The sequence below is a fragment of the Phodopus roborovskii genome, unplaced genomic scaffold, assembly GCF_943737965.1.
Source record: "Phodopus roborovskii unplaced genomic scaffold, PHOROB, whole genome shotgun sequence".
Classification (NCBI taxonomy): Eukaryota; Metazoa; Chordata; class Mammalia; order Rodentia; family Cricetidae; genus Phodopus; species Phodopus roborovskii.
This window is the reverse complement of record NW_026125482.1, coordinates 56,256-68,971: the sequence shown is the minus strand read 5'-3', so window position 1 is coordinate 68,971 and position 12,716 is coordinate 56,256. Positions and strand designations below refer to the sequence as shown.

At 41.4% G+C, this 12,716-nt stretch overlaps 1 non-coding gene across 1 annotated transcript; it reads right to left on the bottom strand.

The window, feature by feature from the left end:
* Positions 1 to 9,124: 9,124 nt before the first annotated feature.
* On the bottom strand, positions 9,125 to 9,197 carry Trnak-cuu (transfer RNA lysine (anticodon CUU)). The gene has a single exon. It is a non-coding gene; the product is annotated as a tRNA-Lys (tRNA).
* Positions 9,198 to 12,716: the final 3,519 nt, after the last annotated feature.

Sequence of the window (12,716 nt, the reverse complement as noted above, 5' to 3'; positions counted from 1 at the left end):
AACGGTGCCGATAATGCATCGCTGGGTTTAAAAGGGAATGAATTGAATCTGCAGAGGCCATAACGAAGACAGAGCTGACACCAGAGGCTGAACAGGCTGGGATACAGACATGAAGACATTTGTCAACACTTGAAATGACACTCCAGAGCTCACACAATGCAGGGGAAACTTAGTTCCCATAACCTCTACTCCCACACAAAAAGCCTTGGTAGAAACTCTCAGTAAAAGGGAGACTTGGACGTCCATCTTGTGGCTAAATTAGCCTGGAAGAAATGCTCCATTGTTTTCTCTTGGATGAGCCAAACCTGGTCCTGATTGTTGTGAGATGCTTGTTTTGCATTTGTGTGGCATAGGACGTCTACAAATATGAAAATAAGTCACATTTCTACAATCAAAGTCATTGTGAACAATTAGTAGAGAACAACAGTATCATAAATGAATGAATGCCAGCTCAATTTTCAAATTCATGGAAGTCTGTAACAAACATAGATAGACATGCTCTCAATTTAAAATCTGCAGAAAACTAAGAAACATGTTCATCATTGCACACTAGAGGGACATCCACATACATAGCAAGCCGAATATGTTTGAAGAAATAACAAATAGAAACCCTCCCGGATTTACTGAAGACAACAAAGCTATGCTCAAGAAATATAGGCAGGATGTCAGTGTTCACAGTATTTTTCAAGGTATATGGATTCGTTGATCTTCGTTTATGCTTTATGGCCAACTCATTTATAGTAACTTTGCAAAAGTTTATTGAACACTTACTATATGGGATCATGCAATGCAATTGGTATCTGTGAGCCAAACACATGAAGAGCTGGGCATGATGGCATGTGCCTTTAGTCCCACTAATAAATATATTAGGGATGGTGTAGCATACTTTTAATATCAACGCTTGAGAGGCAGAGGCAGGTGGATTTCTCTGAGTTCAAGGCCAACATAGTAAGTTCCAGACCAGCCAGGGCAACACAGTCTAATAAAAATAAATAAATAACCAATGACTGACAAAATGACATAGTATAATAGCTAATGACAAGGGCAGTGAAATGGTCATGCAATGTAGAAAAGATTGCTGGTGCCAGAGACAGAAAGTATTAATTTCAAAAATGAAGGTCTAGAGAGCTCATTGAAGTGACATTAGGCTTAAAGACTTAAAAGAAGATGAGGGAGTAGACAACTGAAAGTAGATCATTTCAACAGTCTTCAACCGAGTTGTGAAGCATCAGAACTGTCACGTGACTACAGGGCTTCTGGTTAAGTTCCTTCAGGATGAAAGAAAGACAATGTTGCAGAAAGTGAAGGTGAAGGCATCCTGGGAACAGATTATAGAGCTGTAAGGGTATTGTTGTGGGGGACGAGGAATTGCACCTTAGGCATTGTCTGTCTGTCCACTCTTTAAGGTTATGGACACATTAGCACAGGGAGTCTAGCAGGAGGAAAGTATGTCACACGGGGTGGGATTTGAGGCCATGCAGCATGGGACCAGTCCCTGTCCTTTTCTCTCTCACCGCCTCCAGTATGTGGATGAAATCTGGTGATGAAGATCTGAGTTCAGACCAAGCCTCACAGCCAGTCTTTAGGTAGAAGCTGCTCTCCTCTACAGCATTCAGGTGAGAGCCTTGGCCCCGGCCACGTATCTGAGTGGACAGCCATGATAATCTTTCATCCTCTTCTGAACTTGGAGTCAACAGGATTCCTGGTGGACATGTCAGATATGAAAAACAGAATTGTCCAGGATAAGCCCAAAGTTTGGGCCATGGGCTAAAGAAGTGGGTATTATTTTGGGAGGATTTGGGGGACCATGGATGGATGTTCTTAGTCTGGTGGGGCTGCCACAGGGAAGTTCCATGTAAAACAACAAAAGTATATTTTTTTCTCACAGTTGTGGGTTTTCCCACCACTTCTCTACCCACCTTGCCTGTCCTTTGTTGTGACCTCAGAATCATCGCCCTCATTTTCACTGAGGTCTATTGGAGGCTCTTATATAAGGACATCACTGAATTGGGATTAGGGTCCTATCTATATGACCTCATTTTACTTTAACTGTTTCCTTAAAGGGATTTATCTCTACATACGGACACATTTTGAAGTAAAGAAAGGGGTTATGACTTCCACATATTATTGGGGGGTGTTCATCTCATAACAGGACACAATATGGAGAATTGAGGAATTTAATTTTGTACATTTTGGATATCACATAAAGTTTTTGTAGGCAGGGGGCATATAATTCCAATATTTTAGGGAGGACATACTTAAACATATAAACATGAGTGTTGGCAATACCATAAAAATCAGTGAGGCCATCAAAGAAATGAGTTAGAAAAGAAGGCTCAAGGTGAGAGACCCATTGCACCACAGCGGAAAGTCAGTGGTGAGAGGCTGGAAGCCCCAAGGAGGACAGGGAGAGGACTATGAAAACAGAATGCACTGAGCCAGACAAGAGCACTGTGTCACAGAAGGGCCGTGTCAGTGAACACAGCTAGGTGAAGGGATGGGATTCCTATGGTTAATCTGTTCATCAGTTGGACTACTATTAATAGAATTACCATGTTGGAGAAGGGCTGATAGACCTATGCCTATGTTTCAGTGAGCTTAAGGGAACAAAATAAATGAAACAGCTGTCAGAAGAAAGACTGTTTTAAGAGATGTCTTCTTGGGAGCTTAGAGGGATGGCTCAGTGGTTAAGAATACTGGCTGTTCTTTCAGAGGACCTGGGTTCAGATCCCAAATTCATGTGGTGTGTTGATGAAAGTTTCTTGTCCAGCCAGGCCCTGCTTCCCTTCTCAGTCCCCAAATGAACACACAGATGCTGTATTTATTATAATACTGTTGGCTGATGACTAGGGCTTCTTACTGACTAGCTCTGTTTTAATTTTTAACCCATTTCTATCAGTCTATGAATTTCCACATGGTCTTGGCTTACTGGACAATGTCCAGACTTTCTACTCCTTTGTGGTCTACATGGCAACTGCCCACCTTTCCCAGAATTCTCCTCATCTGCTAGTCCCACCTATCTCCCTGACTCTATTGGCCATGGTGTTTTATTCAACAACCAGTATATATATATATATATATATATATATGTATGTATGTATGTATGTATGTATGTATATGTATATGTATATGTATATGTATATGTATATGTATATGTATATGTATATGTATATGTATATGTATGTATGTACATTCCCCCTCAGTGGTGGCTTGCAACCATTGTAACTGCATTGTCTGGGAAGCCAATGACCTTTTCCAACCTCTGTGGGCATCAGACATACACATGGTACAGATATACATACAGTCAAACACTCATATACATACTTTTTTTTAAAAAAAAAAAAAGAAATTTTATCTTTAAGAGAGAAAGAGAGAAGTTAGTACATGATAAGAGAAAGTATTTTATTTGTATTGAAATCACAATTTTCACATGTGGTGTTTCCATTATAAATCTGATTTAATGCTTTTATTTTCCTGTCACCTCCATGATCGCCTTCTTATATGTTTCCTGTCATTTTTTCTTCATTTTAGCTTATTTACAGTTGTTTAAGCTCCGCCCCCAGAAGGTGGTAATCACAGTGAGAGCTGCATTAATCAATGCTGTTCGATCCACAGCTCTTTGTGTATACTGCATTTTCAGTGAGAACAAACTGTGCTAAGCAATCTTCAATTGCCCAGCACTGAGTATTTGTCTTAGGTAAACATTGGGGTAGACTTTACCAATTCTTATAAATTGACTTTAAGTAACTTTAATGATCACTAATAATGATGATTGGTGAGAATATACACCTCTTTGCCCCAAATGTTTGCATTTTCTTATATTCCTTTCTCAACTTTAACCCGTTGAAGGGAGGGGATTAGAAAATACTGTCTTTAGAAGAGAACACATATCATGTCATTATGGGTCCAACTGAACATGGCTTCATGAACCAAAATTCTTAGTGGGCATCCCAACAACCATTGACTTAGTTACTGCTATTCTTGCTTTGTTAATATTGTTGCATGTTTGAGACTTATTGACACAAATAGATACCTGCTGCTAGAGGGTTTACAGGTTAATTGCACTTATTCACACACACACACACACACACACACACACACACAATCTCCCATTTGTTGCTAAAAATTTCTGTTTAACAACAATGGTAATTTAATAAGAATGGTCTGCGCTGCTTGCAGTTTAGGAGCCCATGGAGGCGGTTTCTACTGGTTGACTGGTTTTGTTCCATCTTGAGCTGCCCATACTTCAACATAAGATGATGCAGATTAAGACACCTTTGATTATCACAGTAACACAATCCTTTCAGGATCAGCATTAATGAAAAACTCTAGAAGATCCTAATCTGAAAGGAGCTTTGTCTATAATCCTCCTTGAAAAGTTTAGCTTCAAAGATAATGAACCCACGCAATTAAATACATTGTTCTGCCAAGCTATATTAAGAAACTCCTATTACATAAAAACTAGATAGTGGTCTCAGCTACCACAATGGAAAAATGCTGCTATTATCTGAGCAATGTCCTGTGGTCCACCATGTTATAAAAATATAAAATGTATCCCTGTTAAACAAGAGAAAAGTATGGATTTGGTTGTGTGGCTGTGGAATGTTGCATTATTCTGCGATAATGAGCGATTTTCGTGAGTAACCTAGGAAAGACCATGATCTTTTCAGACTAACTTTTTCTTACTGCCAAATAAATCTCTTTTAAATAAGTTCTCTGTGAAGCAATCATGACATCCATTGGCCAACTGGATCTGGGGTTGTGCCTGGATACTTTCCACATCGCACGTGGCTGTCAATTTGAATTGTGTATCAACTACCCATCATATCTGGCACATCTGTATTTAACATTGGCATTAATTTTACCCTATTGTTCTAATTGCAGTACTTTGGTGTAATGACACCATTCAATTCACAGATGGTACTAGTGGGGGGTTTTCCCAAAAAAAAAATATAATGTAATTTTAATTTGGAATGTGAGAATGCCAAAAATAAGCGCTCCACTGATTAAGTTATGTGTGCCTGCTAAACAGTCGAGCATTTGAACTAAACAGAAGAAGAGCCTAGGAAGGAGAACAGCAGGTTGCAGCCCCAGCCCACTGGAAGTGTTTTGTGTTTTGATTATAGTTCCTGGGCTCACAAGCCTTCTCTGTTCCTAAACAAACTTTGACATACTTAAGGAAGTTAGTCCCCACTAAAATGTAGGCATTTTCTCAAAAACAAAAATCTGTGGTGGTCAGGGCAGGGGAGACATAATTTGAAAGGGAAATATTTAATTTAAAAACTTATGTAAGGTGTCATCTCAAATTTGGCATTCATATAGATCCATGTATTTCTTGGTGAATCACTGCTATAAGTTTTATGATGTCATAAAGTAATTCCCAGAACAATTTGTACTTTATAGAATCAAATCAGGTGATAACTGAAAGATTCTTTTTTGTTTCTAAGGGCACAGGAGTCTTCACTGACAGAGAAATGGTTAGATTGCAAAGCTTTTATGCCTCAGGTGTCTGCTCCCAAGCTGTTTCCAAGGGACATGACTACCTCTCTGGTAGGAAGACGGATGGCCACACGTTGAGGGTCTGACCATGATGATCAGGGAGAAGAGAGGGTGTAGTCCATAAGAACAGCTCCTTATTATGCCTAGAATACTAACAGATGCTGGAGTTCATGGAGGCAGCATGAGGCATCAGAGTCCAGCATGAATTAACATCTAAAAGGCTTTCTCAAATCACTTCTTTGGGTTTACATAAGATACACTAGTTCAGAGCACCAGCAGGCTAAGAAATTCTAACTCTGCGAGGTGCATTTCATGAAGTGAGGGGATGGTAGACTTGTTGATTTTCTATTTGAAGATGGATAAATGATTTCCAAGGCAAACCATGGCAAGGGCTGGCTTGGAAAGCACTACAAGGTACCAAACCCATGGGCATCTAGAGGACTTAACTATCAACAAGACACACTCTAGGATAATCAAAGTGTTTCGATCAGGCATTGCCTAGGTCTAAAGATTGGCATGTGGGCATGTCCATGTGGGTTTCCATCATTACTTTAATTGGTGTGGTGTAGGAAGACACAGAGGGTGGCGTCGTCCCGTGTGCATGGTCCTTGAAATGTACAGGAGTGGAGCAAACGAGCCGAGCAGTCGGCATGCATGTATCCACTCCTGTTTTGTTCTTGACTACAGACATGACTAGTTTTTCAAATTCCTGTCCTATGGTCCCTGGGATGATGGTCTGTAAAGCAGAACTGTGAACTAAGATAAAAACCCACAAAGGTTGACATCTGTCAAAGCATCTCATCCCAGTACCAGGAAAAACAAACAAAACTAATGCAAGGATGGCAGCTGGGTTCATGACGCAGGCTTCTGACTCAAGCAGAAAAGAGTTGGGGGTCTCTATTGCTGTGGTGAAACACCATGGCCAACAGCTGTGTGCAGGAAAGGGTTTATTTAGTTTACTTACCCTGGTCATACAGTCCATCGATGGAAGCGAAGACAAGAGGTCGGAGGCAGAAACCATGGAAGAAGACTGGCTAATGGCTTGTTCTTTGTGGCTCACTCAGTTTGCGTTCTAATACACCTGGAACCATCTTCTGGGTGGTGGTACTACACTCAGTGCTCTGGGTCCTCCCACATCCATCATTACTCGGGAAAACGCCCAACACAGTTGTCTTATAGGACTATCTATGAAGGCGTCTTTCTCAACTTACTTTCCTCTTCCGGTATAACTCTAGTTATGCCAGGTTGACAAAGAGCCAAACCAAGACAAAAGATGGCTTTTAAGCCACAGGTTGTATTTCTTCAGTGAGCAGGGTTTCTCAGCATGACTTTACTTGAATGATAATACAGTAAATGCTGGGTGGTTTGGTGCCAGAAAATCTGACCATATTGAAACTTCTTTCCCATTCTGTAGGAGGAAATAGAGCTACAAAGTGATTGGCTGTCTTTTTCTAGAAGTCGCTATGGGGGGGGGGCACAGACTCTGTGAACATTGGAGTGATACCTGGGTATGCCTAAGGCACCTTGCAGTTCTGTCAGATGTAATTGATTGAGGACTTCAGGGTGAATGAAGAGCTGATACAAAGAAACTGGAGATTTTACTATGAAACTCCTAGTCCTTGAAAACCTGTTTGTGAATATACAATGTTCTTGGAGCAGAGACATTCCTAAGAGCAACGCCTGCTAAGGGGAACAGAAAGCCTAGGCGGTTAAAATTTTTGGTGTTCGTATCTAACCATGAAAGATGGGCAGACTGCCAAGGACTTGTCTCGGAAGCCATGGAGGCAATGCTGGTCCACAGCAGGCATGGTCTCAGAAGGACTGTGTCCTTTCTGTCTCTCTCTTCTGAGACCTTTACCATGCTTACATGGGAGTGGCTGCTCCTTCAGAGGGCATCTAGGCACAGAAAGTTGGGTGCATTTCTACTTTAATCTCCTGGTATTTCCCAAGGGGATGTCAAAACCACGTTCAAGTTCACGGTTTGCTCTTATCTGCAGTGATTAATATTAAATGTTAACCTGCTCTCAACTTTTCTAGATCATGGCCTTTAAAACCGTGGGCCACGGGGCCCAAAGGGAGTCATGGAATTAGTGTGGAAGCCCTGAAAATATTTTGCTAACTGTTCAGGGTTTTCGAATGGACAGCAGCCAGAATTTAGCTGGGTGCACCATGATTCTGAGATGTCTCTGGGCGCCGTCACCTGTGGAATCACATGACTTTACTGAAGCCTGGATGCTGAAGACACGGCAGTGAACTTTGCACTGCGTTTGCCACCCATGAGGCAGGGCTCATGAAACAGCTTGGCTCAGAGTTAAGTCTATTGTGTGCTATGAATCGCAGTGTTTACTGGACATACGAAGTTTTCTGCTCCGATAAAAGCCTAATGTTCTAATTATGGAAAACAAAGGCCCTCAACATCTCCTACCACCGTTCCTCAGCTTGTATGAAATTACTATGTCTTTGGGTTGTGTATTGCATTAAAGTGTTTGAATTTTAGATTTGTGGTTTGGTTTGCTGACTTAAGTTGTTTCATAGCGCATCTTAAAATGAATTTTGGCTTGGAGTCAGGATAGAATTTCCAATAATTTCTGAAATGGTCCTAAGCATACTACTGTCATTTTTTTGTACTAAGTGTTTATGCAAAGTGGCGTTCTCACAATTGATTGTGAAAATCCAACTACCAGTCAACAGTGAAGAAAGCTGAGGGTAACAAGCGTCCTGAAGAATAATTCAGCCAAGATTTAATGCCGTATGTAAAAATGAATGCATGCATCTCATTAGTTTGTAGTTATGTTTTCTGCACAACTATATGTATATGAAGGAATTGCTTTTAATATAGTCTTTATGGTATGTTATCAGAAAATATTCTGATGTGTACACCTATTTTACACGCACACACACACACACACACACACACACACACACGAATCTGCTTTGTGTTGATCAGTTAGTTGCTCATGGGCCTGAGACCTGTCCTGGAGTGTGGTTGATATACCCAGTGACACCCCACTGGGGAAAGAAACTTGGTTAGGGGTGCGACTTTGTTTGGTATGCTGTCCTTTCTCTGTACTGGGATTCTTTTTCTGCTTTGAACCTGTGCAGGTCTCGTGTGCTGTGCGAGTCCCTGTGTCATATGTGCACCAGTGCTGCTGGGTCTGGAAGATGCTGATTCCTTGGAATCATCCACCACCATCTCTCTTACAGTCTTCCCACACTGGTCCCTGAGCCCTGAGGGGTGGGGTGTGATGGAGACATCCCACTTAGAGCTGTGATGGGAGAGGTCATTCTGTATGTTTCTCATACTGGTTAATAATAAAGCACTGTTGGCCAATAGGAAAGGAAGATAGGAGGGACTAGGAGACAAGGAGGAAATAGGAAGTAGTAAGGAGGAGTCAAGATGGAGAGTCTGGAGAAAGCAGCATGCCGCCGGCTCCCCGGTAAGAGAAATACATAGATCAGCAGAAATGGGCTAATAATTAAGGCAGAGCTAGCCGATAAGAAACAAGTAACCGGGCCAACAGCATTGTATCAAATACAGAGTCTGTGTATTATTTGGGGCTGGCGGCGCGGCGTCGGGACAAGACCGGGCGGCGGGAGGCGGAAAACCCGTACTCGTTACAAATGGCACCCAACGTGGGGCACGAACCCACGACCCTGAGATTAAGAGTCTCATGCTCTACCGACTGAGCTAGCCGGGCCTCTGCTGGAGGACCACCCTGAGTCTCCATCTGCCTGATCTTTGACCCCCAATAAAAAGCCTCTGCCAGAGGTGAGTCTGTAAACTGTTTAGATAGAATCCCCCCCCCAATACCCTTCCCTGGAATGCCCTGGGTTAGCCCTGAATCTCGCACACCCCTATACCCTGTTCCCAAAGAGAACAGTCCTAGTACTCTCATCCACAACTCCCCTCCCCACCACCCAGAACATGCCCTGTGCCCTATTGAGCCCACTGCTCCACACTCTGCTTTGGCACTGGGCCAGAGTGGGTCCAACAATCCCTCCACCTCTGGGGAGCTTATCAGATCTACTCTGAGCACACTAGACCGACCTATCCACTCAGGACCACACTGAGTACCCACCTGCCTGATCTTTGACCCCCATTGTCAGAGCCCTGATGGAGGAGAGCCCTCCTAGACAGCTTGAACAACCAAGAGATACAGAGATAAAATTCCTGACACATCTACTCCCACCGGGAGAGTAGCATATATATATATATATATATATTTTACCTTCACCCACTGGAAGAAGCGATGGGAAGATGTCAATATAAGAGAACACCTAACAATAGAAAGACAAGCAAGACACCATCAGAATCTAGGGTCTTTATACCAACTATACCTGAACATCTCAAAGCAGATGAAGCAGAAGAGAACGACTTAAAAAATAACTTCATAAAAATGTTATACACCTCAAAGATGATGTAAGAAAATCCCTTAAAGAAACAAAGAAAACAAACAAACAATTGGAAGAAATGAACAAATCTGGTAAAGAAAGTAAGGAAAGTCAAGAAAAAACAAATCAAACATGTAATGGAAACAGTCTAAGACTTAAAAAGTGAAATAGAGACAATAAAGAAAACACAAACTGAAGGAATGCTGGAAATAGAAAAACTGGACAAATGGTCAGGAATTACAGATGCAAGCATAACCAACAAGAGATCGAAGAGAGAATCTCAGGTGCTGAAAATAAACTAGAGGAAATAGATTCATCAACCAAACAAAATCTTAAATATAACAGATCCCTAACACAAAACATGCAGGAAATGTGGGTCAGGATAAACAAATAGGCCGAATAGATGTTTATTCAGGGAGAAATAACTTACAACCTAGACAGATGAACACCAGGAAATTCAACCCGATCCTCTCCTGTCCGAGTCACGCCAGAAAGAGAGCGCCTTCCTGGCCCCCTCCGACCTCCTTCCTCAGGTCACCTCCGCCCATCGCTCCACCCCCCAATGGGCGTGGTCAGTGCTACAGAAGGACTATCTCACTACAATTCCCCTTTTAGTCTAAAGAAAAGATTTAGGCTTAATACAAAACTATATACAAAACAGTGAATAACAAGTGTGCTCTAAGAAAAGGAAAATCGAGAACAAAATGACCTACATATCTAGTCCTAGGGTGAGGGCATAATGGAGTTTACAATAGAGTTGTCCTAAGCTGGAAAACGTAAGTCTAGTACCTAATATATCTAACTAGGAAGAGAGAATAATAGTTGTGATAGTTTAATCTTCAACCTCATCAAGACCTGAGAAGGAAAATAACAATACTAGAGTAGACAGGAAATGCGGATGGACAACTTCCAAAACGGTGCAGCAAGGACAGAAACAGCAAGCCACCTGAACAGTCACCCTAGGTCTCACAGCGACGTTGGTACACCCAGATTTGGCTAAGGCCAAGAGAACTTGACAGACCACAACAACAGCAGGGAAATAGAATGGCTGTCTTACCCTGACTTGGCAAGGTCAAGCAGTCTTCTATATTTGTCTCCTGCAAGCACATAGGACTGCATGTCCAAATCAGTGGTCAAGGTGGGGGCAATTCTATGCCCAACAGGCCATTAGCTGAGGCGAGATTGAACTCCAGCAGGAGCAACAACAGTGTCCAACATATTTTCGGGAAAATGCACGGTGCTGTCAGGAGCAACAGTGTCTCATGTCAAAGGAGTACTAATATTAAAACATTTAAATGCCATGTTCTGTATGTCTATGAAGGATTGAAGATTAAGCATCTATATCTGACTAATCTCATAGGTACAGGAAATGTGAGTGAAGATAATCTATAATAGTTTGGAAAGAACGACGCCCAAATTCCCAAATATTGTTTATAAATGTTTGTTTTCATTTAAATGGACTTGGTTATAAATGGTTAAGGATCACAACCAATATCTTTTTAAAAGTAAAAAGGGAATTATGGTGTAGATATGCATAGTTTGTTTTGGAATGGATTTTCATTTATTGATACAATTTAAGGTCAATTTTGTCATATGTATATTTCTCCTCTTGTTTGTATAGCTTATTTAGAAATGTAATGTATAATGTAGTACAGATTATAGATAATTACCTATGATAGTCAAAGCTTAGAGTTAAGTTAGTTAGGTTTTCAAGATACACAGAGATGTATTTGAGATAAATAGGCATTCTTCAAACCTTTCAAAGACCTACAGAATATGGCATTTAAAGTGGTTTAGGGTTTTCGTGACAGTGAGACATAATTGCTCTTGGCAATACCACCTGCACCAGAAAAGAAGATGGACATTGAAGAAACTCGTTTTGGAGTTTGCTTCCAATATGGCAAGACTAGCCATTTGGACAAGATACTGCTCTTGTCTGGACTGTTTGACTTTATGCTGTATAAACTGGACATGCAGGACCCACAGAAAAGTGACTTCTGATTCAAGATGGACATTGCTACAGAGATCCTGCTTCATGGAAGAGTCTTCGAGACAGTATGCAGGACACGGAGAAAAGTGACTGACAAACTGCCAATACAAAAAGACAGTTTAAAGTTTCCTGCGTTGCTGAAGAGTCTACTAGACACACTATGGCCTATGGGCTGAAGATGGAAGATTACAAAAGAACTTTGGGTGACCAGGCAGTGAGTTGTCTCTGTCATTTCTAGAGCTTATATATTATCCTTCTGTGGTCTTTGAAGGAGTTGAAGACAGGTAGTTATGGTTATAGTTTTCATTAATTAGGATTAAAGATTTGTTACTTAGACTTTAGACACACAAAGATAGAATAGAAGATGAAATATTTTCTTCAAATCTTGCTAAATGTTAATGGACTAAATATTGTTAACTGTGAGTCTTACTTGATAACTGTTGTATAATATATTTTGCTATGTTAAGGTTAAAACCCTTCTTTTTATTTAGACAGAAAAGAGGAGATGATGGGAGAGGTCATTCTGTATGTTTCTCATACTGGTTAATAATAAAGCACTGTTGGCCAATAGGAAAGGAAGATAGGAGGGACTAGGAGACAAGGAGGAAATAGGAAGTAGTAAGGAGGAGTCAAGATGGAGAGTCTGAAGAAAGCAGTATGCCGCCGGCTCCCCGGTAAGAGAAATACATAGATCAGCAGAAATGGGCTAATAATTAAGGCAGAGCTAGCCGATAAGAAACAAGTAACCGGGCCAACAGCATTGTATCAAATACAGAGTCTGTGTATTATTTGGGGCTGGCGGCGCGGCGTCGGGACAAGACCGGGCGGCGGGAGG